Source organism: Balaenoptera borealis (assembly GCF_965194805.1).
Source record: "Balaenoptera borealis genome assembly, chromosome: 5".
Classification (NCBI taxonomy): Eukaryota; Metazoa; Chordata; class Mammalia; order Artiodactyla; family Balaenopteridae; genus Balaenoptera; species Balaenoptera borealis.
The window spans coordinates 143,351,372-143,363,886 of NC_138862.1; positions in this window are offsets into that span (position 1 = coordinate 143,351,372).

A 12,515-nucleotide genomic window follows, 5' to 3' on the forward strand; every position below is an offset into this window, starting at 1 on the left:
GCTCAGTAATTGTGGCTCACGGGCCCAGTGGCTCCGCGGCATGTGGGATCTTCCCAGACCAGGGCTCGAACCCGTGTCCCCTGCATTGGCAGGCAGATTCTCAACCACTGCGCCACCAGGGAAGCCCAGGAAACTTCTATATGCATGCCAAACAAGAATTGACTGAGCTGATTTCAGGCTACTGTGTCTTTAGCAGATAGTATCCTGTTCAAAATAAAATAATTGAGGCACTAAATATAAGAGATTTTTCCTTTAGTCTTTTTAAAAAAAGTTTTTTATAGTAGTAAAAGTCACATAATATAAAACATACTGTTTTAACTATATTTAACTGTCCAGTTCAGTGGCAGTAAGTACATTCACATTGTTGTGCAACTCTCACCATCATCCATCTCCCGAATCTTTCACCTTCCTAAACCGAAACTCCATCCCCATTAAATAAAGGTTTGACTGTAAGTCAACTCTTCCTAAACTGTGACTTTATTGCTTTACATTTTGGCATGTATAATACAATCTGCACTCAAACTAGTGTTGTCCTTGAAACCCATGAAGAAGCAAATGCAAAACACTCCACCATCCAAGGCACGTGGGATTTCTACAGAAAAATAATGTACACGGAGGATGAACTCACACTCAACAGTTACAATCCACACTCTGATACAATCCTGCCATAAAGGAGAATCTGCTGGAGACCATTACTGAAATGTGAGACAGCGGAACGAGTCAAAAGAGACAAGATAATTGTTTAAGGAGTACAAGATGGATAAGAAAGCACAGTGAAAGAACAAGTCACTGATAAAAAAGAACACACAAATGTGAAAAACCAAATTGCGCCTAACTTACTATAGGTGTGTTCCTGAAACATTCTACACAAATTGAATTTTTATAAGAAGGAGTCTAATGATTGGTCCCTAATCAAGTCATTGCAAGCATCGTGCCTTGCAGGAGGTAGGAGTAATCCATTGCTGTGTGGTTAGAAATTGAATTGGGAATTGAAGACGGTGTCCCAACTCCCAAGAGATTTGCTGCTCAGGATGGGGGAAAGTTTCTAGTTGCACCTTTTTCTACATCTATACTTCCAAGGAACTGAGAAAGACCTTTTTAAACTTCAATGTCTGTGGTATAAAGTGTTTTTATTTTTAATCATTTAAATTGCGCTTGAAGCTTTTGCAACGTAGCTGTGGCCCACAGCCAGATGGAGCTGCTCTGAGGTCTCAGTCACAGCAGGGCGGGGGTCATGTTCACGCATCGTGGTTTCTAGGTGATGTTTCATTTTCATTCCCTTTACTGCCAGTTATTCAAGGTGAAATCTACTTCCATTTTTTTTTTTTTTAGTTCGGGGAGGGTTTTTGTTTTGTTTTGCTGCTGTGTATTTCTTAGTGTGTCTTTACGATTTGTGATTCCCCTCCCTTAGAATGGATTTTTCCAGTTTTTATTTTGCCACTAATACTTTAAAATATCTTAGGATGTGTTCATTGTTGGGACAGTGCTCTTGAGTCGGCTTTAAGAAAAGAGCACTTGAGATCTCTAGGAGGGTGGTAGGACTAACATTTTTAAGTGTGCACTAAAAACTGTTCAGATAAAGAGTTTCATAGTGAGTCTGTGGCCAAGATCCACTTGAATGATGGTAATCCTGCTATTTTGGGACCTTTGTTACATGGGTCACTGATTTATGGCACAGGGGCTCCAAATATTTCCTCTCGGGGTCTCCATGGAAAAGTCTTTTTAAGAGGAATGTATTTCTCACTGATCTCATACTTCCTCAGTAAAATCACTGTGCCATTTATCTACTGATGAAAACATTTTTTTGAAAAATGGAAGCTATGTTAAAAATAGAGGTTATTACTGAAATCTTATTTGAATTGATTATTTTTACTGTCGTTATCAGCTTTCCGGCTCTGAGGTGTTTATTTGCTTTACAACATTTTTCTAAATTAAGTGTAGACTCCGTTGGACAGAAATACTTTCTTAAAATATTTTCTTCTCTATCTCTATTCGTACCCTACATGACCTCTCTCCCCGTTCAGAACAGCTTTCTCTCTGTGGATGGCATGTTATCTCTGCTCTAGAGCAGGGGCATGGGAGAAAGAAAGCATGTTTAAAGTTCAGGTGACGGGGAATTATTGCATGAACGCATGCATCCTGCAATGATCTTGTAGAACTAGGAGAGGTGACGGAGGGAGAGGGGATTCACACTGCTCCAGCTCCTGCTGGGGGCCAGGCCTGGTGTTAGGAGTTACCTTGTACTACAGTCATCACAACCTCTATGGGGATAGCTGTTGTTTCCCCATTTTTGCACATGAGGAACCTGAATCCCAGAGATGCTACGTTGATCTGCCCAAAGTCAGGATTCCAGTCCAAGTCCAGCTACTCCCAAAACCATATATTCTTTTTACAGTGCAGCTCCTGGATCTTGGTACTAGAATGGACCTTAGACATCATCTAGTTTAAGTCTCTCACTTTGTCAGGAAATAGAGGCTCAGAGTAGCAAGCAACTTACCCGAGATCATTCACCACTTAGTAGCATTCTTTTGTGCTGTAATCAACACAAAGAATCTTATTAACTCTTTCTAAAATTGTTTTTAATAAGCCCCAGTCTCCTCATCTTTATTTTTTTGTTTGACTTCAGATCCTATTTTTTTTAATATACAGTTTTTAAAGGTTACACTCCATTTACAGTTATTACATATGTTGGCTATGTTCCCTGTGTTGTACAGTACATCCTTGTAGCCTATCTTGTACCCAAAATAGTTTGTAGCTCCCACTCCCCTGCCCTAAGTTGCCTCTCCCCACTGGTAACCACTAGTTTGTTCTCTATAGAGGTGATTCTGTGAAGGATGGAAGTAACAGAGCTTTTAAGGTACCTTTTTTAGATAAAGGGAGGAGGCAACTGGAAACTACATATACAAACGTATTTGTTTCCTGTAGCTGCTGTACCAAATTAACTCACACTTTGTGGCTTAAAACAATTGCAGTTTCTTTCTTACAGTTCTGGAAGTCAGAAACCAAAAATTAGGGTGTCAGCAGGGCTGCATTCCCTCTGGAGGTTTCAGGGGGAATCTGTTTCCTTGCATTTTCCAGCTCCTAGAGACCAACGGCATCCCTTAGCTCATCCCTTAGGCCTCTTCCCTCACATCAGTCCGACGCCCTCCCTCTGTCATCACATCCCCTACTGATCCTCCTGCCTCCCTCCTATAAAGCTGTTTTGATTGTATCAAGCCCACCACACAATCCCGGATAATCCCCCCTTCCCAAGGTCTGTAACTTAATCACACCTGCAAAGTCCCTTGTGAAGTAGCATATTCACAGGTTCCAGGGGTTAGTACAGGATCATCTTTGGGGGGATAGGGCTTTATTCTGTCCAACACACACACACGTACACACACATACACGCATGCACACACACATATGCCTGTGTGGGTATTTATGTATCACACATAAATTAAGACCCCTCTCATCCAGAATTACCTGGGAATTAGCCGTTCTGGATAAATTAGTTTTCTGTATCACTATGTGCAAATCATGTTTTAAAACTTTCTTAGTATATGGAAAATGTCTGAAATGTGCTGTCTTCCTGTCTTTGAAAATGGGATCCTCAGTATAATTTTCCCTCTCCTTGAGGAATTGAGGGCTACCGTTGTAAAACATCAGTACTGAGCTGAGCTTCAAATACAGCGGTAAATGCAAGGGCAGGAACAACCCTGTGATAATGTTGGAAGGATCTACAAGGCCATAAAGAACATTGACTTTGCTTGGCGTGAGGTGACGGCTGTCACCATGAATGGGGTTTGGAAGAACCTTTGCCTGCAGCTTGTTCACGATTTTCGTGGATTTGAGAAGGTGGATGAGGAGTCCAAAGAGGTCGTCAGCAACGTAGTGACCCTCAGTGAGAAGCCGGAGCTAGATCTGCAAGAGGACGACTTCATTGAACTCCTTGCTGTGCAACACAAGGAGCTTACTAATGAAGACCTGATGGAATTGGAGGCCCAGAGAAAGGATGAAGAGAGACAAGAGGAAGAAGAAGTAACTGAAGAACCGAAGGGATTCACGATACAGGAAATGTCAAGGGAATTTTCTTTATTTGAGGAGGCACTGTTAGTTCTTGAGGCACAGGATGTGAACGTAGAACGGTACACAAAGGTTGCAGCAGCTGCTCAGAATGCAATCCAGTGCTACCATGTCATCTATGATGAGAAAAGAAGAGCTACTACCCAGACGTCACTGGATCATTTTTTCAAGAGAGTAGATAGAATTGAATCCAGCAAGGACCCAGGGCCTGTGCCATCACCGTCAGGTGTGAGTGACATTGCAGCTTGCCCTCCCTCTCCTGCTGCTGACGATTCTTCAGCTCTACCATCTCCCACCTCCTCTCCCTCCTCCAGTCAGTAACTCTTCTTGCCTGTTCCCTCGATGCCAGCCCCTGGATGCCAGCTGTTGTACTGCACTACGTACTTTGCAAGGTACTGCACTGTAAGATTAAAAATGTTTTCTTTATTTTTTGTGTTTGTGTTTTATGTATTATTTGTTTGAAAAGTATTACAGCCTATTACAGTACAGTACTATATAGCCAATTGTGTTAGTTGGGTACCTAAGCTAACTTTATTGGATCTCCCAACGCATTCCGTTTGTATGTAAGGGACTTACTGTAATTAGAAATGGGCAAAAACATATACACATCCTCTCTTATGGAAGAAAGTATCCAGATAACAAATAATCACATGAAAAAGTGTTCAACATCATTAGCAGCTAAGGAAATGCAAATTAAAGCCTCAGTGAGGTATCACTAAACCCTATCGGAATGGCTGAAATAAAGCATGTTGATAGCACTAGATGCCAGCAAGGATGTGGAGAAACTGGATCACTCTGCTGGCGTGCATGTAAAATGGTACATCTGCTCTGGAAAGAAGTCTGGCAGTTTCTTATAAAGCTAAATATGAGCTTACCATACATCCCAACAATTTCACTCTTGGACATTTGTCCCAGAGAAATAAAAACTTATGTTCACACAAACACAGAGAAATGTTCATACCAGCTTTATTTGTAATAACTAAAAATGGGAAACCATCCATTTTCCTTCAGTGGGTAAATGGTTAAACAAACTGGTACATCCATATCGTGGATTACTACTCAACAGTAAAACAACCAAGTCTTGATACATGCAACAACTTAGGTGGATCACGAGAGTATTACGCAGAGTGAAAAGCATCCAATTTCAAGAAGTTACATCCTGTATGATTTCATTTATTTAGCATTCTTGAAATGACAGAATCATAGAGAGAGGAATAGAGTTGTGGTTGTTGGGAATTCAGAAGTGGGGGGAGGACTGTGGCTAGTGAAGGGTCTCACAAAGGACGTTTGTGATGGACTGTTCTGTGTCTTGACAGCGGTGGTGGGCACACAAATCTACCCGTGATACACTTGCATAGGAACTCATGTATCCATCAGTGCGTGTAAAACTGGTGAGGTATGGGAAGGTCAGCGGACTGTGTCGATATCACTCTCTTGTGATATTGGGGGAAAGTGGGGGAAGGATGTAGGTGATCTGTCTGTATTCTTTCCTACAACCGCATGTGAATCTGTACTTAGCTCAGAATTAAAAGTTTAAAAAAAAATAAAAGAACAGGCGTTGAGGCTGAACGGGAGAGCATGGACTTCTGGATCAACAAGGTTGTGTTCAAATTCCGGCTCCATCACTTAACCAGCTGTGGGACCATGAGCCAGTTCTTAACCTCTCTGTGCCTCAGTTTCTTCATTTTTTTTTACCACAGTAAGTTTAGTGAACATTCATCATCTCATATAAACCCAAAATTAAAGAAATAGGGAAAAAAAATTTTATTAAAAAATTGTATTTTTATTTTCATAAACCCTTAGGATTTGCCCTCTGAACCACTTTCATACATAACGAACAGCAGTGTTAATTATATTTACCATGTTGTACATTATGTCCCTAGTGCTTATGTATCTTACTGGGAGTGTGTGTCTTTTTTTTTTTTTTTTTTAATTTTTTTTGGCTGCCTTGGGTCTTCGTTGCTGCGCTCTGGCTTTCTCTAGTTGTGGCGAGCGGGGTCTACTCTTCGTTGCGGTGCGCAGGCTTCTCATTGCGGTGGCTTCTCTTGTTGCGGAGCACAGGCTCTAGGCACCTGGACTTCAGTAGTTGTGGCACGTGGGCTCAGTAGTTGTGGCACGTGGGCTCAGTAGTTGTGACTCGCGGGCTCTAGAGCACAGGCTCAGTAGTTGTGGCACGTGGGCTTAGTTGCTCTGTGGCATGTGGGATCTTCCCAGACTAGGGCTCGAACCCGTGTCCCCTGCATTGGCAGGCGGATTCTTAACCACTGCACCACCAGGAAAGTCCCTGGAAGTGTGTATCTTTTGACTGCCTTCATCCAGTTCCCCCTCTGCCCACAAATCTGATCCTTTTTCTGTGAGTTTGTTTTTGAAGTATAGTTGACCTACAACACTGTCTTAGTTCCTAATACACAATATAGTGATTCAGTATTTCTATACATTTCAAAATGATCACCACAATCAGTCTAGTTACAATATGTCACCATACAAAGGATATTACATTATTATTATTATTATATCCCCACACTCTACATTTCATACCTGTGACTCATTTATCTTGTAATTGCAAGTTTATCGTGTACATTTAATCTCCTTCACCAATTTCTCTCCTCTCCCCACCAACCTCCCTTCTGGCAACCACCTGTTTCTTCTCTGTATCTGTGACTGCTTCTGCTTAGTTAAGTTTGTTCATTTGTTTTGTTTTTTAGATTCCACATATAAGTGAAATCATACAGTATTTCTCTTTCTCTGCCTGACTTATTTCACTTAGCATTATACCCTCTAGGTCCATCCATATTGTTGCAAATGGCAAGATTTCATTCTTTTTTATGGCTGAGTAATATTCCAGTGTGTGTGTGTGTGTGTGTGTGTGTGTGTGTGTGTGTGTGTGTGTGTGTACACTACATCTTTATTCATTCATTTATCGATGAACACTTATGTTGCTTCCATATCTTCTATTGTAAATAATACTGCCATGAGCATAGGAGTGCATATATCTTTTCAGATCAGTGTTTTCGTCTTCTCTGGATAAATGCCCAGGAGTGGAATTGCTGGATCATATCATAGGAATATAAATTGGTGCAGCAACAATGGAAAACAGCATGGAGAGTCCTCAGTTTCTTTATTTAAAAAAATTATTTTTTGTTTTATTGAGATATAATTGACATATAACATTGTATTAATTTTAAGTGTACAACACACTCATTTGATATATGTATATATTTTGAAATAAGTACCACAGTAAGTTCAGTTAGCATCTACCAACCTCACATACTTACAGCTTCTTTTTAAAGTGAGTACAATAATAATACTTCCCTCCTTTAGTCATTTTGATGATTAACTGGCTCAGAGTAGTCTGAGCTAGGTTTTTCTCTTTTATTTACATTTTATTGGAGTATAGTTGATTTACAATGTTGTGTTAATTTCAGGTGTACAGCAAAGTGATTCAGTTATACATATATATACGTATATCCATTCTTTTTCAGATTCTTTTCCCATATAGGTTATTACAGAGTATTGAGTAGAGTTCCCTGTGCTATACAGTAGGAGTTTGAGATTAACATATACACATTACTATGTATAAAATAGGTAACCAGCAAGGATCTACTGTATAGCACAGGAGACTACTCAGATAGGTTTTTAAAATATGGTATTATGGACAAAAGCCACTTATCACGTACACTGGATCATAAAAGTATTTTGTCTTTTCATCTAGCACTTAAACAGCTAGGTACACTTAACTTCTCTGCAGAATTTTAATATCACAGGTATTCTCTATTTTATTAACTTCTGCTCATTCCTCTCTACTTTCATGGGATTTACTCTATTCTTTTTTCTTCCCTTGGACACAACTCAGGAAATGTCTTCCTTTTTAATATATGCATTTAAAACTGTAGATTTCTCTTTCATTAACCATTTTAGGCAAATCACAGATTTTGGTATTGGCAACCCAGCATTTTCATTGTCACTCAGTTATAAACAGCTGATTTTTTTTCTTTGATACAAGAATTATTTGAAAATGTGTTTTTCAGTTTGCAAACATATGAAGGGGGACCTTAATAGACTTAATAATTTTTGGAAATATGTTAAGCTTTCTTTGTGGCTTAACATGTGATCAGTTTTTATAAATGTTTCTTATGTGCTTGGAAAAGAATAAGTATCCTTTAGTTGTTGAGCATGGAATTTCATCTTCATTCAGTACTTTGATTTTGTTAATTTGGCTTTTCATATTTTCAGTATCCTTGCTATGTTTTGGTCTGGTTGACCAAATCTACCGCAGTGACAGTGTCCCTCTTTGACTGTAGATGTGTCATTTTCTCCTTATAATTCCTCCAACTTTTGCTTTTTATATTTTTGGCTACGTTGTTAGGTTTAATACATTCAGAATTGTTATGTTTTCCTTGTGAATTATTAATCTCATCATAATGCAGTTATTCTCTTTATTCATTTTTGCCTTAAATATATTTATATGTTTTGCCTTAAGCATGTATTTGATCTGATAGTAATATAGTCATTTAAGCTCTTTTTTAGTTAGTGTTTGCATAGTCTATGTGCCCAGGATTTAGAATTCTCAGGGGAAACACTTTTCTCCCAATTCCAGTGCCCAAGTTCTCTCTGGCTAGTGTCTTAACTCTCTCTCCCATGAGGCATTATCTTTTCAGGTTCAGTCATTTACTGAAAGACTAGCTGCTCGGGTTGCCTAATTTATGTAAGGCTCTCAATTCCAAACCCTCGCCACCTACAGACCTAAGGTTTCATCTTCTTTCTCCATGAGAGCATCAAAACCCAAGCCCCACCCCTGGCAGCTACACTGTCAGCTCATGTGCTTGCTGTGATTTTTGGTTTTCAGTTCTGGCCTCTGGGGATGCCCCTTGCCCACTCAGCTATGCATTTTAAAGACTGTTAGTTATATTTTCTTCAACGTTCCTGGGTGTTTGGGTTGTGTGGGGTTGGCGGGGGGATCTCGAGGTTACCTGGTCTGGCGTGTTGCTAACAGGGTGAGTGCTCATCTAGCCTGAGAATGGTACCATGTTGTTGAACAGTAATATTGATAGAAGGCTGGATCTGCCCTTTCTGACCTTGACGTCATACAAATTCAGCAAATCTGATGTTTGAGTGGATACTGGATGCTCTGGTAGGGTGGCAGCACCTACAAAGATCTGCCATGTGTGTGTTTCTTGGTTAGAGTCATTTTGAACTTAGAGTACCAGAAGGACTGGTCTTGAGAACACCAAGATTTTTTGAATATTCCAGCTTATAAATTTGAGAACATTTATAAACATATTAGTAAATAGCATTAAAATCTTGTTGCTTACATAAGACTTTTGTATTGATAAAACAGAATTTTATCAGAGTTACAAAACTGATGTGGACTTAACTTTTTCAATCAAAGTTCTTGAAAAATTTTTATAAGCATGTTTCAGAATTATGCCTAAGCATAGTACAGTGGCGATCTAGCTATTATAGGTAGGCTGCACTAATATTACATTCAAAATACAGAATTTAAGGAGGAAACGGTTTGTAAATTATATCTAATACAGTTTTTCCATGAACTAAGTGTATTATTTACATACATGCCCTAGTTCATGTTTTTAAACTGTAACATAGAATATTTATTTCCTTTTTGTAGTATTGCCATGTGTTTTTTTTGAATTTAATAATGTGCAAAATCCTTCAAATAACTGGAATCTAAGAAAAGTTTCCTTTGCGATTTTTATTTTTGAAAATGTCTTTCTTTGAACTTTTTTTCGAGCCTTGAGTTAGTTTTCCCCTACGAGCATTCCTGCAGTTTCACCAAGAGCAAATTCAGTCCCCAGAACGTTCGTTAAGTGATTAGACTCTTCATCAAAAACAGAATGTCATGATTTTGCCGCTGGAGTTTAGTCCTCTGTGCCCAGAATGAGAAGTTCTAAAATAATGATTTTGTTTATTGATTCTTCTCGTGTGCCGAAGGAACAATTAAGTATAGGGTCAGCCAGTGACCCTTGGATTATTTTGTCTAATAAAAGGTATGTCTACCAGTCAGAATGGCCATCACCAAAAAGTCTACAAACAATAAATGCTGGCGAGGGTGTGGAGAAAAGGGAACCCTCCTACACTGTTGGTGAGAGTGTAAATTGGTTTAGCCACTATGGAGAACAGTGTGGAGGTTCCTTAAAAAATTAAAAATAGAGCTACCATATGGTCCAGCAATCCCACTCCTGGGCATATATCCGGAGAAAACCATAATTTGAAAAGATACATGCACCCCAGTGTTCATTGCAGCACTGTATACAATAGCCAGGACATGGGAGCAATCTAAATGTCCATCGACAGAGGAATGGATAAAGAAGATGTGGTACATATATACAATGGAATATTACTCAGCCACAAAAAAGAATGAAATAATGCCATTTGCAGGCACATGGATGGACCTAGAGATTATCATACTAAGTGAAGTAAGTCAGACAGAGAAAGACAAGTATCATATGATATCACTCACATGTGGAATCTAATTTTAAAAATTGATACAAATGAACTTATTTACAACACAGAAACAGACTCACAGATTTCAGAAACAAACCTATGGTTACCAAAGGGGAAACGTGGGCAGGGAGGGATAAATCAGAAGCTTGGGATTTACATACACACACTACTATATTTAAAATAGATAAGCAACAAGGACCTCTGCTGTATAGCACAGGGAGCTCTACTCAATATTCTGTGATAACCTATATGGATGGGTAAAGACTCTGAAAAAGAATGAATATATGTTTATGTATAACTGAATCACTTAGCTGTACACCTGAAACTAACACAACACTGTAAATCAACTATAATAAAATTTTATGAATAAATAAATAAAGAGCGTGTCTATTTATATCAACTTTGCATTTTCTTCTAGGTTACCTTCCGAACCAGGATTTATCACTGTAATATTAACAGCCAAGGCGTGATCTGTCTGGACATCCTGAAAGACAACTGGAGCCCGGCCCTCACAATTTCTAAAGTTCTCCTGTCCATCTGCTCTCTTCTTACAGACTGCAATCCCGGTAAGAGACTTGTGATCCAGTGTAGAACTTGGAGCTACGCAAGGCTTGAACGTCAGACCTTAGTAAATTGTTTGCCACCGCCAATACTACCACTAGCGCTATCATTTTTATTCTTATTGATCTTAAATTTTCATAGTTTGTAACTGCTTTCTTTTTCAATTCAGTCTGGTCATCGGTCTTTCGAGAACTTATTATTTGCCAAGAAGGAAAAAGCATAGTGTGATAAGCATGAATGAAAAATCATTTTCGATGGGGAAGTGCATTTAAGGAATGCGTTACATTCTGCTTCCAAATAATAATAGAAATTGAAATTGAATAGCTAGATGTTTAATTAGGTGCCTACCAGAAGATGTTCATTTGGGAAACGTGGGCTATTAAAATCCGACAGCCACCAAGCAGCACCACACAGACGTCACCATTTTCGCATCTCAATAATCATGCATCCTTACAAGCTATTAGGACCAAAAAACTCCTGAACTAGGAAATACCCAAAAAGTCAACGAGGAGGTACAGCTTCCCAGGAAACCTGAAAAGAGCCTGTGGCCAAGCCCTTGAGGCTTTCTGGTATGCTTCACGCTGAAAATTCTTACTTCCTGTCTTCCTAGATGCGCGATTACGTGTCTTTGACTAGCTTCTTTTAACTAAAAGACTAACCAACTGCCAATTTTTTTACATATTTGGGTGTATTTTGGAAAATACAAAAATCCAAAGGTTTTTCATTGGGGTTTTCACTGATGTTCTCAATGAGAAATTCTTCATTGAGTAGTTAATTAATAGTCTTAACGTTTTTTGAGATTCCATCTACCATGTTCAGGAATGAACTCACTAGATAAGTGAAGTTTTAGACAAGAGAGAAATGGCAAATGGGAATCGAGGTCTCTCTTAGGTCCCTGGCTGGTTAATAAAACGTGAAGAAATTATCATCTTTTCCATTTTTGTATGTTTGTTGTTTTTCAGTAATAAAACTTTTTTTTAGTGAAGGCATTTAAAAACAGAATCTAATTAAATTGTGATATATGTAGACTATATATAACAAATTAATGCTTTTAACACCAAAAAGAAAATAAAGTATAGTTTTGCAAGATCATTATAAAATATTTTTTAAATTAATTCATACTTCATGCCAGATTGTGAAGTTCAATCATGATGCACTAATTTAAAACTAAATGACAAATACTTTGTTTTTTCAGTCTCACTATTCCTATTTCAATCCCATTTGTCTCTGTGACGCTGTATAACCTCATTTGGAGGTCTTGTCTTAAAAAGGTTTTTTTTGTGTGTGATATTTCCTTTTGGAAATGTTGCAACGTGGGACTACATCTGCCTCCCCACTCTCCAAAAAGTACTTCTTCTGGAGTTTGCTGAAATTTGGAGAGGAGGGGTTTTTTTTTGTTTTTTAGAGAAAAAATTTATTTTGAGAGG